Source organism: Pelodiscus sinensis, chromosome 14 (genome assembly GCF_052426305.1).
Source record: "Pelodiscus sinensis isolate ZL-2025 chromosome 14, ASM5242630v1, whole genome shotgun sequence".
NCBI classification, from domain to species: domain Eukaryota; kingdom Metazoa; phylum Chordata; order Testudines; family Trionychidae; genus Pelodiscus; species Pelodiscus sinensis.
In genome coordinates this window covers 39,299,778-39,322,586 of record NC_143065.1, presented here as the reverse complement: position 1 = coordinate 39,322,586, position 22,809 = coordinate 39,299,778, and the positions used below count along the sequence as shown (strand labels likewise).

At 51.5% G+C, this 22,809-nt stretch overlaps 1 long non-coding RNA gene across 2 annotated transcripts in view; it reads left to right on the top strand.

The window, feature by feature from the left end:
- The window catches only part of LOC106732434 (uncharacterized), a 29,912-nt gene extending 7,603 nt beyond the window's left edge, over positions 1-22,309 (top strand). Inside the window, exons 3-6 of one of the 2 annotated variants that reach the window (XR_016350677.1) lie at positions 3,767-3,897; positions 7,787-13,582; positions 16,036-16,105; positions 19,068-22,309. This is a non-coding gene — a long non-coding RNA (uncharacterized LOC106732434). The remainder of the gene's footprint in view (positions 1-3,766; positions 3,898-7,786; positions 13,583-16,035; positions 16,106-19,067) is intronic. The other variant, XR_016350676.1, reaches the window with a different exon arrangement.
- The last annotated feature ends 500 nt before the right edge of the window (positions 22,310-22,809 follow it).

The window sequence follows — 22,809 nt, the reverse complement described above, 5'->3', positions numbered from 1 at the left end:
ACGGAGGAGACAGAGGAAGGGCTCGATCGCCAGAGCGGGAGAAGCAGTGGGAGAGGCCTGCCACCAGGCCAGATAGGAAGAAGTCTACAGAGGTAGCCGCAAGGAATTGGGAGGAGTGAACCTTGACTGCCTGTCCTCGGCGCCTGGCCTGGAACAGTGTAGAGGGCAGGCCTAGGTGTCTCTCCCAGCATCTTGTGAGGTGCTGTGAAGCCCCTGAGGCAGTTATATGGACTATGGCAAGCCGGGCCCTGAATCCAGGGTGGCAGATGTGATGGAGGGTTTGTTCTCTTGGTTTATTTGGGTTTTCTACTCTAAGGCTGTGTCTACACTACATGCCTCTGTCGGCAGAGGCATGTAGATTAGGGTTGTAGGCAAAGGTAAATGAAGCGGCGATTTAAATGATTATTCCTCGTGGAATGAGGTTTACCGGGGCTGCCGACAAAGGGCTTTGATGTCGACAGGGGGAACGTCCAGACTAGCGGCGAGCCGACAAACAGCTGATCAGCTGTTTGTCGGCTCAGCGTGGCAGCCATGTAAATGTAAATGAAGCCGCGATCATTTAAATCGCGGCTTCATTTACCTTTGCTGAATAAACAAATCTACATGGCTCTGCCGACAGAGGCATGTAGTGTAGACGTACCCTAACAGTGGTGGGACTGAATGTGACCCGGCCACAGAGCTCAGTCATGAGAACAGAGGGGCCATCGTGGGATGGGGGCGCAGAGGAGTAGAGCCGGCTATGCCACGGCCGGTCGTGAGGGGGCAATGCCAGCGAGGAGTCCCCTTTTCCGCAGTTAGTTAATCAATGGATGGTCCGCTTTGGGATGCCCCGCTGCTGCAGGCCTTAGCCTCCAATTGGCCGGAAGAGCAGTCATGGTGGTATTGTTTATTAGGGAGGCCAGGTGGGCTCTGGACTGGGACTCACGAGACTTGGGTCTATTCCCAGCTCTGCCATTGGTCTGTCAGGTGACCGTGAGCAAGTCATTTCACAGCCCTGTGCCTCAGTTTCCTTCCCTGTATAAGAGAGAGATTAATGCTGAACTCTATCGATGACAAGCACTAGAGAAGAGCGTCACGCAACAATGGGCAAGCGAGGCTGGTGAGGGGGCTGCAGGAGTGACTCTCCTTCACCTCAGCAGGCCGCAAGATCGTTGTAACCAAGATGGTCTCCTGGGATAGGGTAGTTCTGCTCACGGCACTTACGTGCCTAGAATTTTCAGGGCATTGGATTGAACTGCTTTGATCGGATGCACAGGGAGCGCACGGCTCTCACAGTCAATGTTGTGTGTAATCAGCGCGCACCTCACTTCCCGTGCCCTCGCTTTACGTGAGGCTCACTTTAGTAACACGGGTAGGAAAAAACTATCTGGATCTGGCAGCCCTGTGTAACCCACACACCTAGGGTGGTTACTAAGCAATACAAGTGGTACCTAGACCACAGCAACAGTTAAGATCAAAAGACCTCTACAGCAGGGGCTGGGAGCCCGCTGGCTTTTAGCTCAGAGGGTAGAGGCTCCTATACTCTGCTTCAGAGGTCCCAGGTTCAAATCTGCCTGGTGGTGGTTACACCTGCGCACAAGCAACAGTACACAAAGGCTACGTCTACACTAGCACCCTTTTCCGGAAATGCTTAAAACGGAACAGTTTTCCGTTATAAGTATTTCCAGAAAAAGCATGTCTACATTGGCAGGATGCTTTTCCGGAAAAGCACTTTTTGTGGAAAAGCGTCAATGTAGATGTGCTTTTCCGCAAAAAGGCCCCGATCGTCATTTTCGTGATCGGGGCTTTTTTGTGGAAAACCCTACTGGGCTGTCTATACTGGCCCTTTTCTGGAACAGTTTTCCGGAAAAAGGACTTTTGCCCGAACGGGAGCAGCATAGTTTTTCCGGAAAAACACTGAAAATTTTACAGTAGATCGTCATTGCTTTTCCGGAAAATAAAGCGGCCAGTGTAGACAGCTGGCTTTTCCGGAATAAGTGGCCCAGTGTAGACACAGCCAAAATGTTTCCTGGGATGCACGTAGAACCCTGGTGAGCCGCAAGCAGCCCCCGACTGGCGTAGAACGGCAAGGGAGGGAATATCTTTTATTGGGCCAACTTTGGCTGGTGCGAGAGAAGCTTCTGAGCTTGAAGAAGAGCTCTGGGATATTTGAAAGCTTGTCTCTGTCACCAACAGAAGCTGGGCCAATAAAAGATATTGCTTCATCCACCCTGCTTCTCCAATAACGTGGCTAGACCTGCACTGCATAGATAAGGGCTTAGGTTGGCATTAGTATTATTCATTTACGGTCTGTATCGTGGCAGTCCCTGGGAAACTGAGGCCTGGGCCAGGCCCCTTGTGCTAAGCACTTCCCATGCTGATTATTCCATGCATTTGTAAGGCACATGCTCTGCTTGGCATTGCTAACGTGGTACATGTTTTATTCATTTCTCTGCTTCTTCCCTAGGAGAACAGAATGCCTTGAAAGGGAACGTTTCCGTGCATGACACATTCGATACAAATCAGACCTTAGCCCTGCTTGTGCTGCTTACTGCAGAAGGGGAGGTTTATTGAGCGGGTTGCAGAAGAGACCGTGCTCCGCTCTTTGCATCGGAACCGCTCCGACAACAGCAAAACCAAGGGCTGCTTTAGGCAAATCTTCAGCATTGCATTGGCACCTGATGGCAAAGTGCTTAGGCAGAGAGGCAAGTCCTGCCGATGCCAGCAGGATTTAAATAGCTTTGTAAGTGTTTGCTGAATCAAGGCTTCGTCAGGGTTTGTTGCTCTCTACCCTTTGCCTTCCTCTCACTGCGGAATTATCTTTTGGACACCGGGCTTGTGTTATGAGGCTGGTGCTGCCTCCACAAAGGGGCGACTTGTGGGAGTGAAGATTGTGATCAGTAAGAGGTTTGGAACTGGGCTAAAAGGCAGTCATCTCTGGGGGGGAGCACGCCAGGCGAGGCTGACGCAGACATCTGCTCTGCACTGAAAGCGCCGTGGACCTTGAACACATCCGTGGGAAGAGAGCCATGCCCTTTGCCCTAGGCAGGCCTGCTAACGGGGGCAACTGCCCTGAGGCCCAGCGATTCTAAAGGGCCTGATTCTCCTGTCGCTGCTACGGGGTGGTCAGAGCCCTGGGCCCTTTGAATTGTTGTCAGAGCGCTGCGTGGCGGCTTCGGGTGGCTCTATGGGCTGGGGAAGGGGGGATTGTAGTATGCTCTGGGTGATATTGAGGGCTGGCTGCTCTTGGCTCCGCTCTTTCTGCCCGGAGGCCCAACATGGCTGCCGGCTCCCCAAACCTGTCCCTGTGATCCCACGGTGGTTCATCTTTTCCCATGACTCAGCTCTCCAGCTAGGTCACATTCAGACCCACCCTTTTCAGCGTATCACTTACAGGCCTACTGAAATTCTTCTCGAGCCCATGGGCCTTGCTTCTCCGTGGAAGTGCTTTGCTTAAATCAAGGCCTCTGGCGACAATGCGATACTGAGGATTTTGCACTTATCTGAGCTGTTCCAATGCCAACAGCAGATCCAAAATAAAGAGAACATCAGAAATCGGATTGACAGCGTCCCTGGGGTTCTCCTGGCTGCGGCAGGAGTGTAATAAACTTTCTCCTGTGGGGATGGAAACATCCAGCGAGCTGGTGAAGGTCTGGAAGATGCAGATGGAAAAAAGAATGAATTGGGGAAACGTTCAGGGAGCTGAGGGAAAGAGAACTCAGATACTTGAACTTTTGGATCTGAATCAGCTTCTTCCTTTCAATCAATTAACCGTGGTTTCTTTTAGTCCTTCAACCACATCTGGTCCAGGAAGAAGGCTGGCTGTTTCCTTTCTTATCTGCAATGGAGATTCTTCTGAGGTGCCTCTGCAGAGACAAGTTGAGGGGCACGGGTTAGGACTTCCTGGTGACTGCTAAGGTAAAGGCTCTCCTGAGGTTTCTGCTCTGAGTGGTCACAGCCTCCTCTCCTTGGCTCCCTCACTGTTGGTTATTGAAAAGCTCAGGGAATTTCCCATCAGAAAATGCCCTGTGTGCATGTCATTCCTTGGGCCTGCCCTCTCAGGACGTGCGTGTGTATATGCCCTCACTTTTTTATTGCACTCAGAGAATTCCACTTCATTTGAAGTGATTGGAGTGTGGAGTTCAGGCTACTTGCTGTTGCTCCTTTCGGACACCGCGGTCACGTTTGGACACCAGGGTTGTGTTTCAACAAGGGGACTGCTTGTGTGAGTGAAGATTGCATTGCTAAAGAAGGGAGAGAGGTCCCAAGCCTGAGCAGAGGCCTACAGTTTGCATGCTGCATTGTGCGTTGGGGGTTAGAACATAAGAACGATCACACCGGGTCAGATCAAAGATCCATTTAGACCAGTATCTTGTCTTCCAACAGTGGCCAATATTAGGTGCCCCTAGAGAGTAGGAATAGAACAGGGAATCATCAAGTGATCCATTCCCTGCCACCCATTCCCAGTTTCTGACAGAGGCTAGGGACACCATTCCCACCCACCCTGGCTGATAGCTATAGATGGATCTATTCTCCATGAATTTATCTAGCTCTTTTTTGAGCTCCATTAAAGTCCTAGGCTTCACAACATCCTCTGGCAAGGAGTTCCACAGGTTGACTGTGTGTTGTGTGAAGTAGTACTTGTTTGTTTTCAACCTGCTGCCTATTAATTTCCTTTGGTGACTCCTAGTTCTTGTGTTATGGGTTGTTTAGTGTGGGAGACCTTGACCCACGATGGAAGAAGTTTTATCAAGCCAATTGAATGGGGCTTCTGTAGCTGCCAGGCAAAGTTCTGCAGGCCCTGGATGTGACGGATCATGTGGTGACAGGCTCCAGGCCACTGGCTGTGACCCAGTGGTGTGTTTGTGAACTAGGAGAAGGTACCACAGAGATCCACTAGCTCTGACACGCTCATCTCAGGGCAATGGGTATAGCAAAATGACACTCCCGTTCCTGCTCTGCCCACAGGCCCTATAATATGAGCGACATCACTAGTAGCCATTCGTACCCCACCGGCCCTATAGTATGTGCAACCAATAACGAGGCATTAGTGCAAAGGGTTTGGTATCCAAGCCCTGTGAGGCTTTCCAAACATAATGAACATTATCAATGGCCACAGACAAATCTCAGGAGGCAGAATTGTTTATAAATCTAAAAATTACTCCGCTTCCCTTGCGAAGATTATGGCTTGAGGCTCCAGATTTGCTTGCCGCTAACTGAGAAAACATTCGTTTGTTTAGATGTGGTGACTGCTCCCCCGCCCCAGTCCCAGCTGGGTTGTTCCAGACGTTCCCTGCTCTGGTTTGTTGATTGCCAAGGCTCTTAAATCATGGTCAACTGCCTTGTTCTCACTGCGAAGTAGTGGCCGTTGCTAAGTAGTTTGCACTCTTCCTCCTAAGCCAGCACTGAACCTGCGCCTCAGCACGGCCTACCACTGCCACTTCATAGAGGGAGGCAACTTTCAAGTTGCATAGAACAAAAATCTGGCCACTGAGGGGCATTGCAGAGTCTAGGACACTTTTCACATGAAAAAGGGAAACATTAGCCCGTTGTGTACTAGCTAAGTTCCCCCTCGACTACTGCTTAAAATACTCCCTCCGGGCTCTCTTAGACAGGAAGTTCTCACTTCTTGTCCTCCCTGGTCTGTTTGTTTCTGTGTGCTGTTAAACAGCGGCGTGTCTCGCCCCAGAGTAGGCTGCATTTCAAGAGCCGTGAGCAATGGTCGCTGTACACCACCTGTGTTTCTTTGCAGTGCCCCAGTGTTGTGATGCATGTGGGGTAGACGAAGACAAGAGCATGGAGAGTCGGGTAGAGGTACTGAGAAGCACCTGGATGGATAGGTTTACACAACTGGAATGTCCTTGGAACAAGCCGGCCTTGCTCATTGAGCAAACCTCAGAACTGTCTTGGTTGAGCTTTTTTTCAATAAGCCGCTGTTAACCCTTATTAAATTGCATGGGCCCAGCTGTGTGCTGGTTCTCTAAGCACAATCGTAACGGGTTGATACTGCAATGTGATTAACGTGCTCACAAAATGCTCGGCTTTTGCTCTGTAGGCCTCTGTGACCGGCCTTCCCCAGGGATTTTGTTAACAGTGTTCCCGTCACTGTCAAAGCCAAGGGACTTCATCCTAGGAGCCCCCATCCCTGCTTCTCGATAGCTGCCATCTCAGACTTGGGTTGATCTCTGGCCGTGACCAGCCATGGGAGCGCACACTGCTCAGGCCTGTATGCAGGAATTTTTGGGGAGGGGTGTGTGCGAGCTCTCAGGGGCTGGTGGCTGCCCTGCCCTCTTGGCCCAACCCTGCCCTGGCTTTGCTCCTGGGAGAGGGGGTTGGAAATCAGCCCCAGCCTTCCCCTAAGCGGTGCACGGGGGTGGGAGGTTAGCGCAATGCGCCGCTTCTGTCTTCCCCCGGCCAGCCAGGGCACAGGGGAGGGAGGCTGGGGCCGTTCCCACACTGCATGGGCCTGCTGCTGTAAATCGAACGGCCAACGGAAGCCTTTGTTCCCCACGGCCACTGGCAAATGGAAAGCAGAGTTCTGAGAGGCCTCTTATCTGAATCCAGAAGGGTGATGCTGTTTTGCTGGGTGTAGGGTTGCCAGGTGTCCGTTTTTGAACCGGACAGTCCAGTGTTTGAGCTTTCTGTTCGGGAAACACATTGAGAAAACATAAATGTCCGGTATTTTCTCAATCCGATGTAATGTAGATTGTGATGTCATGTCCAGCGTGGCCGGTATTTTTGTTGAAACCGTCTGGCAGCGCTAACTGGGTGTCATGCAGCTCTCCCGTTCCGAGTGCGGTGTTTGTCGAGAGGCACAGGCCCTCGCTCGGGGGCAGTAGACAAGTTTCCATTGAAAACAAAGAGGTTTTCCATTATGCGGCTTTTGACTCTGGCTGCTTTTGACTCCACCTGTGCGCACAAGACAAAATAGCCCTTGAGATCAAGCGGCGTTTCAGCTAAGGAAGGGCTGCAGGCCTGGGCCCGGAGGTGTCCCGAATGCTTTGTGGCTGTGGGGTAGGTGCCCAGAGAAGTCTGTTGAAATCTGAACACCGCCAACCCCCGACAGGGCCCTAGAGCCAACGTGGCCTCTTGTTGGGAGGTGATCACAGTGAGGGATTCCCGGCCATGGGCCTTTCTAGTCTGTTTCCTTCTAGCTTATTGCTAATCAGGGCAAGCTGATGGGTCCCGATTCCTGGCCGTGTCGTACCCCTTTCTGCTGCTGGCACCATGCAACAGGCCCGGAAAACTGGGATTCCTCCCAGTTCTCTGGGCAAGATAGGGCTGATTATACCCCCTCCCTCTTGCAGCCCCGGAGAGAGGGGGATGCTGGGAATGAGAGGCAGGCCTGTCAGGGACAAGGAGGTAGTGTCATCAGTCACTCTGAATGCCTGTTGTTCTGCGCTGCGGCGCCGGAGCTCAGAGGTGGCTGCCGGAAGCTGCCATAAATTAGAGTTGCCCCAGCGATGTGCTCTACTTGTTAGTGAGGGCCGTGATATAAAGACTCCACAGACCTCTCCCGTTGGGGCTGTGCTTCCCTGGAGATGCTCCTGGCCCTTTATCCAGAGATAATACAATCCACTTGGTGGAGTCCCGCTGCCTCCCCTGGGTGTCATCAGCACTTCGTGGAGTGGTAATAGGTCTCACCCTTGGGGAGAAAGGGGACCGGGGAAGACATGAGCCCTGTCACCTGTGGTTTTCCTTGGGCACAGTGTCCTGCAGACACGGCCAAGGAGCGCCTTTGAGCTTTATTCTGTTTGAAGCCTTTGTGTTTATTTCTGGAACCACGTTTATCTTCTTGGCTTTTCAGCTGCCTCACCGGGTGCACCTGCCTGATGACACAGAGCTGCCGCTTTCTCCTGAGGACCCGGAAGCCGTGTGTGGACGCAGAGCCGGAGAGGGTGGCCGTTTTCAGACGGATGCTGTAAATAGCGTGGGAGAAGGTCACCTTTTCACAAAAGTGATCCTGTTTGGTGGGGGTGATAACCACAGTTCCCTGTAAAGCGCGCGGTGGAGCGGCCAAGCTGGAAGCAATGAAGACCTGCCCACTTCGTTAGTGGAGCGGTGCAGAGTGCCTGCAGGAATGAGTTCCCCCGCCTGAGGTGTGAGCCTGTGGATGGAGGAAAAGGAGGGAAAAGGGAAGCTGTGGGTGGGGGGAGTCAGGTGGGTCGGGAGGCAGAGGAAGAGGCGTTTCTGAGAGTCCATCTCTCTCTGGCAGCTCCAGCTGCTGTCACTGTACCTGTAGACGCGGTACCTCCTCCTTTCCAGCCAGCCCCAGTAGCTGGCCTGCCCTCTATGAGTGGGCCTGCAAATAGAAGCAGCACCCCTCCTCCACTCCCCCTGTCCCTTCCATTCCCCCTCCGCCCCAGGCAGCCCTCCCAGGTGCTGGGCTGCTCTGAGTAAAAATGGCACCTACCTGTCCCCTCCACACCTGCCCCCCAGGTAACTCCGGCTGCCTGGCTGCTGTTCAGAGCACAAGGCAGGAAGCCCCCATAAACCAGAGAGAGCCGTTCAGAGCTGAGACTGAGACGGTGCTAAAACGCTGGAGCTTGCTGTCCACCCAAGTTCCTCAGACACTGCTTAGGTGCAGAACTAAAAATCCACGAAGAAAATATGCAGAAGGGTTTTGTTCCTCGGTCTTTCCCCAGAGCAGAGTCACGCCAGCTTGGAGGAACGGCAAAGCAAATCGTCTCGAGAGATGTAAACAGAACTGGAATGTTAAAAAAATCCAGCCTCCTAGGTAATAGGGAGCAATACGTGCACAGAGTGTTCACACGTGAGTCCATTCAAGAACATTTAGCCAGTGGTTGAAAACAGTTTAAAACATCTGTCCCAACAGCAAGGGGTGGCGGGTAGGAGAGGCACAGCCTTCCCAAAGTGCCCGTGTGGCCCCACCCAGACTCCGCCCCCAGAGCACCTACTGTAGGTGTACTGGGGGCGAAGCGTTGCTGCCCCTAAGCGCCCTCTCTCCCTGTGCCTCAGGGCCGGGCAGGCTGGGGCCACATGCTGCCCCGCCCTCTCTGGGGCTGGGAACATGCAACACCCTACCTCCCCATGGTGCTCCAGGCAGGGGGAGGGGTTTGGCTCCCATGGGGGGCATGGCCTGGGCTGAAGGGGTGGGGCTGGTGGGGAGCTTGGGGCTTGCTTCCCCCACCCTACCTTCACCCAAGGCCCGTGACACCAGCCTAGCCCAATCCTGGCCAGCTCAGGCCCCAATGACTTCAACACTACTTCCCTGGCAAAGACAACAGGAGGAGACCCCTTTTGCATCAGATGCCAACTGGCCACTGACAATTTTGCAGTATTAATTTTCTTTGTATTTGATTTCCGATTAAATCACATTTATAGTCACGCATCTTGTTAATTATCCCTTGTTTCAGTATTCTTTCTTCTCCCGTAACATTTTACACGGAGATGATTTTTGTTCGTAAGTGGCAGGCGCCAGACATCCGAACAAGCGCACGTGACCTCAACATTGGCGCAGGTGACAGAACTCGCGCCACGCATGGATGGAAAAACGGAGCGGGAACGCTGGTAATAACTTCCCCCGTATCTGTCCATAGTACACACCAGCCAATAGCTTTCCTGCGAGATGATGGATTTGAGATAGGAACAGGGTTTGCCCAAGACACCCTCGCCTTGTGCGCTGGGTTTGGGAATTGAGTGGATACGAGGAGGTTGGAGGAGGTAGGCTTCCTGGGTAGTTAGTGTGGGGGCTGCGCCATCCTGAGGGTGAAATGAAAAAGCGGGGTGGGAAGGCCTGCGCTGAACATCTTCATTTTGTTTTTCACAAAGCCCAACCCCTGGCGGTCAGGCGGGAGGTGAGCTTTGCGCCCTGTGTTTGCAGAGTATATGAGAAATAGCGCCTGCTACAGGGATGTCACAGGACACGGACAGTGGCCGGATCTGGAGTAAGCCAGCCCTTTGAGCCGCCAGTGGTGTCCTGCCGAGGTGCCTTTAACCATTAATGTCCTTCATGCCCTTCTAGGCCTAGCCCTTCCCTGCTCCAAAGCTTGCAGTCAGGGCGCATTTCTGATGATGTGGATTAACGAGCCCTAGGGATTAGGGTTCGATCCTCAGCATGGCTTATGGGAAACCTGGGTCGCTAGAGGCTGGAATAACGAGTCCTCTGAGAATATTTTATCAGGAACCAGAAGATAATTGGGAAGTGTTTAATAGTATTACAGCCTGGAAATAGCTCCATTAAACTTGGCCATTAGTAAAACTGAGAATAGCAAGAGCCTGGAGATTAACTGCGGGATAATTCATCTCACTGAACTTGAGGGGTAACTTCATTTGGCTGCGTGGTTGGACACCAGCGTGAGCAAAAGCACCATGGGGCCCTGAGCTCTTAAATCTTTCTGACCCAGGATCAATAGCTCTCTGGACATGCTCCAGCCTGCCTGTAATATCTGTGAATCACCATCGCTGCTCTGTCATGCAACTAATCAGTGCCTGTGAATGGCTTCCCAGCCCTGGTCGTTTTTCCAGTGCTGGAGGCAAAAGCTCTGACTCTAGAAGGAACCTATTGTGAAGAAGAACTAAAAACATCGAAGGGAGCCTTCGCCAGGTAACATTTTTCCTATGGGGCAATTCCCAGAGGAGGGAGAAGAGGGCTTTGAAGCTGTGCAGCAGAATGACACTCTGCAAGGCACATCAGACCTTAATGTGTCACTCGGAAAGTCCCCCTTTATGGCTCTCGTGAGCCCTGGGATGAATGAGGCCCTGTCTCCTCTCTGTGAGGTCTGGGGCCTGCAGGTAGTAATTTATTTTTGTTCTCTCACAGCTCGTGAGGGCAGTCGGGGGAAGGGCTTGCCAGAGGAGAACAATATCAATCATTAATCAAAGCTGGTTAAATAAAACTGCAAAGCCACTATAAAGAGATGGGTAGGATTCAGAGCCGCTTGCCTGTGGCATCTAGCTTGGAAAAGGGATGACTCCACGTAACACACTAGCAAAGGCCCTTGTTGGACTGGCCCAGCCCCTCCTCGTGGTGCAAATGACAAATATACAGTGTGGCCTGAGGGAAGGTTTTAAACTCATGAACTAGGCTTCCCCAAACAACCTCAAAGCCCCTTTTACCAAAGCGGAGGTAATGCCTGGCATCCCACCGTCAGGGAGCAGGCCTCAGGGTCGCTGTGCTGCCCTCGCTCTTTGCAAGGTTGGAAGGACAATCGCCCCTGAGATTTGGGGGGACACAGCTTTCGAACTTGCCCCATCCCTTATTACCACAAAATCGCAAAGCCAGGCAAATGTGTGCCTGCAAAGGCTCCGCTTATCAGCGTGTCGTCAATCAGAAGGCTTGGAGCTAGGAAATCTCCACTGAGCATCCAGGATCGGCTAGTTTTCCAAAGCGGCCCAGTTGTTTTTCTAGCCGGAGCATATTCCCGAGTTGCGCTTTCAGAGCCGAGAGATGATTTCAACGATGGAAGTGGAGGGTTCTGGTTATAGAGTCTTCCCAATGTGCGTTGTCACGCTGGGTGTGAAAATCCTCCAGTTCTGGGCCGAGGCGTTGCTATGACGACTTGGGATCAGACACTAATATCAGCTGTATGTTTTGTCCTTGGGGCCCAACCCTGAGAGGTGCTGAGTGCCTCCAGGTGGGTGCCAAGCACCTTCTGCTCCCGCTAACGCCGGGGTTCTCAAATGTCATTGCACCATGACCCCTCGGCTGACAACAAAAACTACTACACGAGCCCCAGATGGAGCACCAAAGCCTGATCCCACCCAAGTCCCAGCACCCTGGCCTTGGGGCTCAAAGCCCAAGCGACTCAGCCCCAGACGAGGGCAGTAATCTGAGCCACACCACCCAGGACAGAAGGCCTTGGGCTTGGCTTCGGCCCAGGCTGGTGGGAATCCGGCTTTGGCCTCGGGGCCCAGCAAGTCTAAGCTGGCGACCCCATTAGACCACGGTCACGGCCCGCAGTTTGAGAACCGCTGCACCAAAGCAAACAGGAGTGAGGGCATGCAGCTCATTGGGCCCTTGAGCAGGATTGGGCCCTTGGCCCTTCACTAACAGCACCTAATTACCTTCTTGTGACCCAGAGAACCAGGCCTCATGCCCAGAGAGAACCGGAAGCTGGAGGATGGAAAAAGGAATCCTGTCGCGGAGGCTCGCAGGAATGCCCCACGATAACGTCTGTCTGTCTACACTGTCCTTCCGTGGCCATATAAGCACGGGGCGGAGGGTCTTCCAGTTGTGCGAACTGCCCCAGCACCGCTCCAGCCAATTCACGCCAGTCCATCCATGGCCGTTATTGAGCTAGGGCAGTGGTTTACACACGATAGGTTGCAACCCAGCCTGGGGTCGCACCATGGCAGGCACTAGGTCACCTTGCTGTAGGGTGATCCGGTGAGGTGTGGGGGTGCTAAGGCAGGTCTCCTGCCTGTCCTGGCACTGTGGATTACCAAGCGGCCAGCAGCAGATCTGGCTCCTGGCGGGGTGGGAACCACCAGGATCCATGCGCTGCCCCAACCTGAGCACTGGCTCCACGCTCCCATTGGCTAATTCATGGCCAGTGGGAGCAGGGGGGAGAGGTCTGTGCCTGTGGGCAAGGGCAGTGTGCAGAGCTACTTGTGCGCCTCCACCTAGGAGCCAGACCAGCTGCTGGCTGCTTCCAGGACACAGCACGGTCTGTGGTGGAAGCTGCCTGAGTGCCCCACTGCACCACTGAGCGGGAGCAGCTGGAGGTAAGCCCCTGCCCAACCACAAGCATCAACCCTCTGCCCCCCTGAACCTGGAGTGCGCTCTCATACTCCAGACCTCTCATTCCTGCCCCTCCCCCCAGAGCCCGCACTTGAGTCAAAAGATATAATTATGTAGGAGCATCAACAATTTTCTTCAATGGGGTCACCAAAAGAGAAGTTTGAAAACCATTGCTCTGTGGCAGGTATAGAAAGCCCATCCCCACGGCGTCAGGGCACCAAAGTACAAACATTTACACCTGCCAAAGGCTGAATCCCTCACTGGTGCCTCACTGTCCTTTTGTGCACACCCGACTTCCACTGCTCAGCTTCATTCTCCTGTTACACCAGTGTCATTCCTCTGGCTTTTACACCCCTGCAGGGAGGCCAGACTTCCCTGAATGCACTGCTGCGGGGATGAGCATTTCTAGCCAAACCTCTGTCCTGAGAGGGGAAAAACAACACCGCACTTTAACCACCCCAAGTCAGCTCTCCCCCTCCCCCAGTGCAGCACCAGTGACGTCAATGCAGTGATCCTGAGACTGCCCCCAGCCCTGTGCTCCTAGCCAGAGTACAGCACTCAATGCCTGATTTATTACGTCTCCCCGGGCCTCATGAGCTTCAGCCTGATTCTTTCTTGATAACATTTCTAGATTGAACAAAGAGTCCCGTTTATAACTCGGACCAAGGGACTAATAATACCTCGCTCTTATCTAGCGGTTTGCAGATGTAGAGGGAAAAGGCCGTGTTCCTTTGCATCCATCTAAGAGCTTTAGGGTCTGTCTCTGAGTCATCAAGCTCTTTTCTGTTCATCTCTCACCAGGGCCAATCTGGGCTTTCGACAGTCTTAGTGGAGAAGAAGGAAGGGTTGTGAGCATCACTGGTTTCCTCTGTGGCCAGGCCCATATGGAAGCAGCAGCAGGTAGGTTGTGACTTCATTGCTACGTAAAATAACATGGATAACCCAAAAGCCTTTCATAAAATACAGATGCACTCGCGCAGGTGCAAGGCACTGAAATGCAGCTGCTTCTGGGGGTGGAAGCTCTGTGGCTAGCGCACACGGCATTGAGGGGCAGGGACGTTTTTGCTTTCCAGAGCTCTAGTTCAGCTTTTTCAAACAACGGGTCACGACCCAGGACTGGGTGGTGGAATGTCGGGCACTAGGTCTTGTTGCTGCAGGGGGAGGGATCAGGTAACCAGTGGGGGATGCTTGTCCTGGCACCGCAGCTTGTGCTGTGCCCCAGAAGTGGCTGGCAACCGGCCCAGCTCCTGTGTGTGCACAGGGCTCCCCATACTGCCCCTGCTCTGAGCACTAGCTCTGCACTCCCATTGGCTAGGAACCTGCTGCCGGCTGGTTCTGGGCACAGCATGGTCTGTGGTGCCAGACTGGCAGGAAGCTGCCTCAGCACCCCTGCTGCACCACTGACCGGGAGCCACGCAAGATAAGCCCCTTCTGCCCCATCCATTGACCCCTCCCCCAAAGCCGGAGCCCCTTCCTATAGACCAAGCTCCCCTCAGCCCCACCCTGGAGCCCACACTCCAGTCAAATTATGTTGGGTCACAGGTATCAATAATCGTCTTCCACTGGGTCATGAGAAAAAAAGTTTGAAAACTGCTGGTTTAGCACTAAAACCTATTCTAGGTTAAAAGTTTTGTTTGAAACACCTAAAACAATAAATGGGTTCCCTAGGGAAGTAGTGGAGTCTCCATCCCTAGAGGTGCTTAAGTCTCGGCTTGACAAAGCCCTGGCTGGTTGATTTAGTTGGGATTGGTCCTGCCTTGGGCAGGGGGCTGGACTTGATGATCTTCTGAGGTCTCTTCCAGCTCTATGGTTCTATGGTTCTATAAACTCTGCAATTTGCCCGAGAAGGGTCCTGGGCTCAGATGACCCTGGAAGGGTGGGAGTGTGCTGTTTCAGGGCTTGCTAGCTATTCCCTGGGGCTTCTCCTGCCGAGCCGTTCCCTGTGCCTAGACACATCAGCTGAAGCAGAGTTTGTGGGAATGGTTGTGTTATAAAACAGGAGTCAGCAACCTTCAGCGCCTGGCCCATCAGAATAATCCACTTCCCACAGCTCCCGTTGGCCGGGAACAGTGAACCCGGCCACTGGGAGTGCGGGGGGCCATGCCTGCAGACAGTCAATGTAAACAAAATGTCCCGCGGCCCTACACCGGCTCAACCAGATGGGCCACGTGCCAAAGGTCGCTAACCCGTTAGAGAGCAGCGAGCAGGGAGCTGTTGTCTAACTGTTCTGTCCCGGGGCTGTCTCTGTGATCAGCCGACTCGAGCCTCCAGCCGAAGGAGGAGAAGTCTTTTAATTTTTACCCTAAAAATAGCAAACAAGCTGAAGCATTGATGGGTCGGCCACGAGGCCTGAACTTGTGACTAGCTGCGTGGCAGATAATTGTGTCAGAGGATCTTATGACAGCAGAAAAAATCACAGTGCCATCTGTGCCTGTCTCGGCAATTTCCACAGTAATTTAGTGTCTCCTCCCTTCCCTGCATTAACCCCCTCGCCAGCTATGCTTCCAAGGGTCTTGCCATGACCTCTCTCCAGTTCTTACCTCCACCCCTGCTAGCCCTCAGACTCTAGTCTATGCTCATGGGTGGTGGGTGAAGGTAGGGCTGTGAGAGGCAGGTCCCTAGCCCCGCCCCTTCTTCCCAGACCCCGCCCCCAGCACCACAGGAGGTGGGGAGACACATGGCCCCAGCGCCCTCCCATCCAATACAACGGGGAGGATGGACGGTGCGTGGCCCCAGTCTCCCCATCCCCGGAGCACCAGGGAGGGAAAAGGGAGCATGACCCCAGCCTTCCTGGTTTCGGACCACCAGGGACAGAAGAGGTCACATGGCCTCAGCCCTGGAGCACTGGGGAGGGTGGCCGCTGGGGTCAGCCACACTCTGCCCCCAGTACGCCTCCAGTAGGCATTTGGGGGGCTGAGTGTGGGCAGGGCCAGACTGGCAGCTTGGGAAGGCAAAGCCTTCCCTTGCCTATGATACCCACCGTCCCTGTCTATGCGAGCAAAGGGCCTCTCATAAAGTCTACTGAAGTCAATGGAAAGGCCCATGTTGACTTCAGTGTAATTTGGGCATCCCCTAAGTGCCAAATATTAACTCATCTGTCTATCACTATTTCTAGAACTAGTCTAGCTACTTCCAGGCTACTCTTAGCTCTCTGGTTTCAGAGGGGTAGCCATGTTAGTCTGTCATTGAAAAAAACTTTCAAAACAACGAATGAGCTCATGAGCTTTCATGGGCACAGCCCACTTCATCTGAAGAAGTGGGTTGTGCCCACGGAAGCTCATACCATCTACATATTTTGTTAGTCTCTAAGGTGCTGCAGGACTATTCTTAGCTCTCTTTTACTTTACCCATAGTGATGGCCTTCCCCACAAGCCCCCGACTGGGAGCCTCGGGCATGTAAAGCTGAGCAGGGCAGTCGTTCAGGTGAGTAGTCACAAGGGGAACAAGAGGAGCTGCATACTCCCACATGAAGTCCCACAGAGTTTCATAGGCTGGTGCCCCAAATAGAATCTTAAGGTTGGAAGATCCCTCATGAGGCAGAACCGGGCACAATGCGATGGTCACTCTAATTGTGTGCCTGAGTGTACGAGGGGGCCCTTTTGCACACTCGAATGTCTAGTTTATGAAAATCTGGCCCTTACGATTCTCCCGGGAGTAGTCATGGAGACAATTAAATAGCTAAGGCCTTTCCTTGGCTGTTCTTAGAAGCTGATCTCTGGCAGTGTCGCTCAGCTCATAAAGAGGGAATTTAGGTCAGCGGTGGGCAATAATTTTTGCAGGGGGGCCACTTTACGAATTTTGGTATGTGGTCACGGGCCGGCTCTCCCAGAAGTTGCAGGGCCTTGGGAAGTAAGGGGTGGTTCCCTTTAGATGCCGTGCGCCCCTGGCAGTGGAAGGAGACTTTGTGTGCTCTCCATCCCCAAGCCAATTGGAGTCTGGGGGTAGGGGAGCTTGCGAAGTCGCTTGCCCCCTGCTACCGTCCTGCCAGAGATGAGTGGCACCTAGAGGGAACCGCAGGCCGTTTTGAATAGCTGGCAGTTCCCTCTAGGTGCCACCAACCCCTGACAGGGCAGGGGACTTCTTGCACTCCCCCACTCCCATGCCAATTGGGACCTGGGGGAGTGGGAACGTGCAAAGATATTCTCTGTTCAAAATGGCTGGTGGCCCCCTCTAGGCGCTGTGTGCCCCTGGCAACAGGAGGGAGCCGCCAGCTGCTTTGAACAGTGAATAACTTCACATACTCCCCCGCCCCCAGTCTTGATTGGCCTGAGGGCGGGGGAACAGCAGGGCGAGATCAAATGGCTTGGCGGGCAGACCTGGCCCACTCCCGATTTAGCTGCTTCATGATACCTCAGGTGAGAAAAGGGGGCTGTGAGAGCTGCCCTTTCCCGAGCCTCCTGCCTTTCTCTTTGATCTCAAAGAAAATCTGAAATCATTTTGGTCCTTTCCTGCCGGCTTCTGGGAACCCTTTCCTGGGTATACATTTTAGGAGCAGAAGGCTGCTCTACGAACACTTTACCTTAAACTCGCTCCGTGCCAGCGAAGCTAGCGTGCACAGATGTACATATCAAAACCCTCTCTACAATTCAGAATCCGTATTAGCACGCCTAGTAAATCCTCATCTGTAAAACATATGGTTTATATCTCGTCTAGCAGCTGAGCTCTGTCAAGTTGTTCTGTTAAACTTCCATGATCGGTTCTGGCTTTAAATGCGTGGTATTAGCAGAGAAATAACGAGTGGCCTTTTTTTATTTGTCGGATAGCCAAGCTTCTGAATCATCTGAGAAAGTTCATGAAAAGAATCGCTGTGTCCTTTCTAAAAACATTTGAATGTAATCCCTGCCATTTGATGATTCACTAGACATGCAGCAAGAGGCAGAAAGCTCAGGGAAATGTTGACCAAGTTATGTTGTTAGAGAGCATTACTGTTTTCTCAAGTTTGGAAACGTTTCCTGTATTCCAAGCCTCATGTTCCTGATAAGATATAGGACTTGTATAGTTAATAAACAACAGGATCTACACTGGTTTACGAAAGCTGAAAGAACAAGAGTTACTCCACTTGCAGTATCCGGACTCTGGATAGAAAAGAAATGCTCTGATGGAAGAAAGGCAGAACACAGTTATTTGCCTGTTGTTTTGGTAACTTTCGTTTCTCAGCTGGCTTGCCAGCCACTTCCTTCCTTCAAATTAAACCTGTTTGCAGCTCATCTGGTTTAAACAAAATGCAAATGACTGAACCACGTCAGCCAACAGCGCAGAAAAGAACGGTCAGAACTATGAGTTACAGCCAGCTCCCAATGCAGGGCTGGAGTCCTTCGGACTTCTTTGGCATCTCCCTAGCATTGCACCTGCGGCCCTGTGAGCAGAACCTCTCTCACAATACTGGGACAAGAAAAGATTTGCAACTCTGGAAATGAAGTGTTTCTGGTAACCCTCTGAGATTAGAGTGGCCAACTTCCTGTTAAAGAACTCCCCTGCTTTACGGCTTGCAGTTCCAGGAGCAGTATTGTAAAGCTGAGCTCGGCTGTGCTGTATATCAAGGTTTAATGATCTTCAGCTGTGTCTCTGGGGAGCAGGGTAAAAGCCTTCACTCACTTAACACAGGGAAACTGATGGTATTCATTGTGTTCGTGGGGGGGAAAGGAAATGGACGGGCTAACAAAGGCTGCGACTTTAAAAAGGAGGGAATTATATGGCATCATTCCAAAAATCGCTTGACCACGTTGATGTCGATAACCAGGATCTTTCCCGCACACAAACGGTTGTAAAATGCGGCTTACCAAACCATGTGGATTATTTTCTAAAAGACTCCTGGATGCCTCATGGTTTCAATTCTTCATAGAAATAATTTGCTGTAATATCCTTGAACCTAATCCTGCAAGCTGGTCTTTGCAGGCAAATCCCAGCATCCCAACAGAACAGGGCTATGGGCTGTCAAAGTCAGACAGGACTCACAGATTTGTCAGACTGCTCTGTTTATTAGCAAAGCCGCTCTGCTAATACACCCAGAGAATGTGAGCCCCATACAAGGGTCAAACCCCTTGATTTATACAGTCAAAAGAAAGCCAAATTAACAAGAATGTAAGGTGGCAAAACTTCACATGATTAGTATGAGGCTAGTCAAGTATCTTCATATCCATATCAAGCACACAGCAATCTCCTGTCCATATCTCCCTGGTTATCTCAATAACTTTCTGCCTAACACCTAATGTTTCCTTTTCCTGTTACCCCAGGCATACCTGGCTAGCACTCTGATCTGCATACCTACAGACAACATTAACATAATTTCCTCTTTCCTATTCAGAGACAGTGTTCCTTCAACTTATTCGACTATTACAGTATAATTCAACTTTCTCTTACAATATAATTCTTTCTACTTTCACAGGGCCTTAACTCTTTTCGCTGTGGAGGGATGTTTCGTCGGGCCCAGATTCTGATTTCCATTCTGACGGTGTACATCCAGGAAAGCTCTTTTGGAGACAGATGAATGATTCCAGATTTACTCTGACCTAGCTCAGCTCAGAACCTGCGTCAGAGGAAATGTCCCTCCACGTGTAGAACGGCTGAGGTTTACGGTCCTGATCCTGTGAGCTGATCCGTTTGAGAAAAATCCATCAACTCTCATCTGCCTCTGTGGCCGCTCACAGGGTTTCTCTCGGGCATTTCTCCTTAGGGATGTTCCAGCTAAGTGAAACTGGAGTAGAATCTCTGACATGCTTGTAAATCCTGCAGCCTTAGAATGTAGAGAGCTCACTATCGACACCTGCTGGTGCACAGAGAGAAGAGGCCAGACCTGCTTGGCAGCTTCAGATGGACCACAGGCTTGCGGGGGGGGGGGGGGAGGGGGGGGATCTGTTGGCCAGAGGGGTGAATGAGCAGAGAGCCATTGTGGCGGACATCACTGCAGTGATGTCCCTGTTTGAGTCCTATGGCTTAAAGCACCATCTAGTTTTCAGTTTGGGGATGCTCCACGGTGTTGTCCTTCTTGGGAAATGAAAGCACAAGAGAACTTCCCTCCAGGCACAGTTGGTGTGGGAGTTACCCAGGCCATGAGCAGGGGATAGCAGAGGAGCATAATGGTTCCTGGACAAAACACGAGCAAGGAGAGAGTGGAGAGAGTGTCAGTGGCCGTGTATTATTGCCTAATCTTTGCGCAAGGCTCATCCCAGAGGAACCAAGACAGACGTTGGTGTTGAGGAGTGGAGCTGAAGACGGTGTGGAGGTGCCGGCTGAGAGGAGGTGCAGATAGTACAAAGGTAGCACCAAGATGGCTTGGGGCTGTAGCCACAGAGAGCCTGTGGGACAGCAGTGGGAGCCCCCTACCCAGCAAACCAAGCTCAATCACTGGAGCAGCTCAGGAAGCGATGTCCTTAGGGGCTAGAGACTGACCTGATCAAAATTTTGGACTCCATCAACCCTGGACAACAGACTGTGGGAACGGGGATGGCTGGACAGGAGTTATGTGGCTAGAACACAGTAGCCACTTAGGAGTGTGAGCACAGAAGGGCAGGTGGAAATATTGGTAAGATGCCCTGGGGCAGAGGGATTCTTACCTAATAGAAATGAGCTTGTTAATTGCTGGCTTTCTTCAGTCTGTTCGCCCTTTTCCCCCTCCCCCAGGGGACGGTCTTTGTTTTAAAGCCCTGGACTCTCGTTATGGGTTGAGGGTGGTATTGCCTAGCACAGTGGCTGACGGGGATGCAGGGGAGATACAATTTTCCAGGTTTCTGGGTCGAGGCTGGAAGCATTTGCATTTTCAGAAGGAACAGCTGTAAGAAATTGGACCCGGTCCTTTTTGCTCCTGACAACATCCGGCCAAAAGATTACAAAGGACACATATGGGGTTTTTTGTAACCAAAGAGCCAGTATCCTAAAAACAGGGCCTGAACAGCCCTTCATCTGCACCTGCTTCAGACTCAAAGGCTATTCCTTGTTTGAGGTCACGAGGCAGTAGATTATGACTTTATATGAATGGTTAAAAATGGCAGAAACTGAGCAAAAAAAATCCGGATCAGATTATTATGTAAATGTCCTCAGCACTAATAAAATAAATAAACAAAATAAAGCGAAGGAAATATAAAATGTGAAAATGGTTCATCGTAGGCAGAAACTATGTGAAATTTTACAAGGGGAATGGTTTCTAAGTGCACTTGGCTATTTTCCAGAAGACATCAGCCTCTAGGCATGAGTGTTGGGAAGGAGAGGGGAGCAAATGGATTTAGAAAAGCCTGTCTGAAATTTACTTTAACACGTTGTAAATATCAGTTGTCTGCCAGTTTTCTTTATTTATTTACTTATTTTTAATTGTCAGGATGTTTTGTTAGAAATTAGGAGTGAAGCCATGCCCAGGACTAGAAATCCTCCTTGATTAGAAACAAGTCTTCTTACTTGGGTGCTGAAAATCAAAGAATTAAGTTGAATGCTCGACTTTAAACCATGAGAAATCAATGCAATTTCAGATGTGAGGTGAATACTCAGATTTAATCCCTCCTCCCCCGTTCCCCACAGCCTTCCCCCCTCCTCCTCTCCCTCCCTCCCCCTGCCTCTGCTTTTACCTAGGACACAGGGCTTCCATTGCAGTCTTCAAGACCATATTTGTTGAAATATCGATGTGTACTTACAGCAGGGTGAGCTGAGGACAGACTGGCAGCCTAAAATCGGAATTTCCTGTCCTTTAAAGTTAGTCTTTAAAAAATTAATTTCCTTTGTCTATTTGGTAGCAGAATATAAATCAGAAAATTGTCCTTTTTTTTTTTTTAATTTATTTATTTTTAGCAGGCCTGTTCCTGTGGAAGCCAGTAAGAGTTTTACCATTGACTTCAGTACAGTCAGTCCCGTCTCCCATAACTTTCAGGGCACCGATAATACAATGTCATCTTAACTGTGTGATGGTCTTACAGGCCCTGATCCTGTTCCCGGTAGTCAGTAGGAGGAAACTCCTGCTGATTTCAACGGTGCGGGATTGGTCAGAGTCCGCTTCTTCAATACACCAAGTTGCAGTTCAAGCTGAAAGGGTGAATTTTGAGGATTTGCAGAACAACCAATGGATGAAGAGGGGAGGAGCCAAGAGGGCCCTTGCTCCGAGGCCCAGCAATTCAAAGGGGCTTGGGGATCCCAGCTGCTGCTGCTGCTGCTACCATGGCAGCGGCAGTGGCTGGAGCCCAGGGCCCTTTAAATTGCCACCGGAGTGCTACTCGGTGCAGTTCTGATGGCTGTGGGGGTGGGGCCCGCAAACCAGGCAGTGCTGAGGGCTGGCTGCTCTTGCCCCGCCCCTTCCAGGAGTCTCCTCCCGCCTTGCCCATTGGCCTACACAGGCTGTTGGCTCCCCCGTGGCAGATTTGACATCCTTTGCCAAGCTGGAGAGAAGGTGCTAGTGACAGAATCCTGTTAGGAAACTCAGAAATGCCTACGCCAGAAGGAACGACTGTGGTTCTCTAATCTGGCCTCCAGTATTACTCAGGCCATAGATCCTCACCAAGGTCATTCCTCGAGCAGAGCTTTTAGCAAAAACATCCCATCTGGATTTTAAGATTGTCAGTGAAGGAGAATCCACCATGACCCTCAATAAACAATAAATTGTTCCGACCATCAATGACTTGCACTGTTAACAACGCGGCCCTTATTTTTGGTCCGAATTAGCCTTGCTTCAGCTGCCAGGTATTGGATCCTGTGAGACCTTTCTCAGCTAAACTGAAGAAACCCTTCTTAAATATTGGTTCCTTATAGCCCGTGAGCCATTCTCCCCTCGACTTTCTTGGTTTGACTCAAAGCGCTCAATCTGTTTTCCGTAGCCCCATAAGGCAGGTTTTCTAACCCTAGAACCATTCTCAGGGCTCTTCTCCGACTCCTCTCCAATCTAAAAACATCCTTCTTGAGCTGTGGACACCAGAGCAGGATGTAATATTACAACAGCAGTTGCATGGGTGCTCAATTGAAAGCTACCGTAACTCCTTCTGCCGCTTGGTTTTCTTTTGTGCGCGGGGTGAGGGTTTGTTACAACGCTGGTGACTGAGGGTGGTGCACCAGGTTCTTGCTGTAATGCCTCAAGGCTGCGCTGTTCTTTAACCAGTCGCATGCATTTGACACGGGATGACTTTTTAGAAGTCTTGTGTGTTCGTAATATGGTG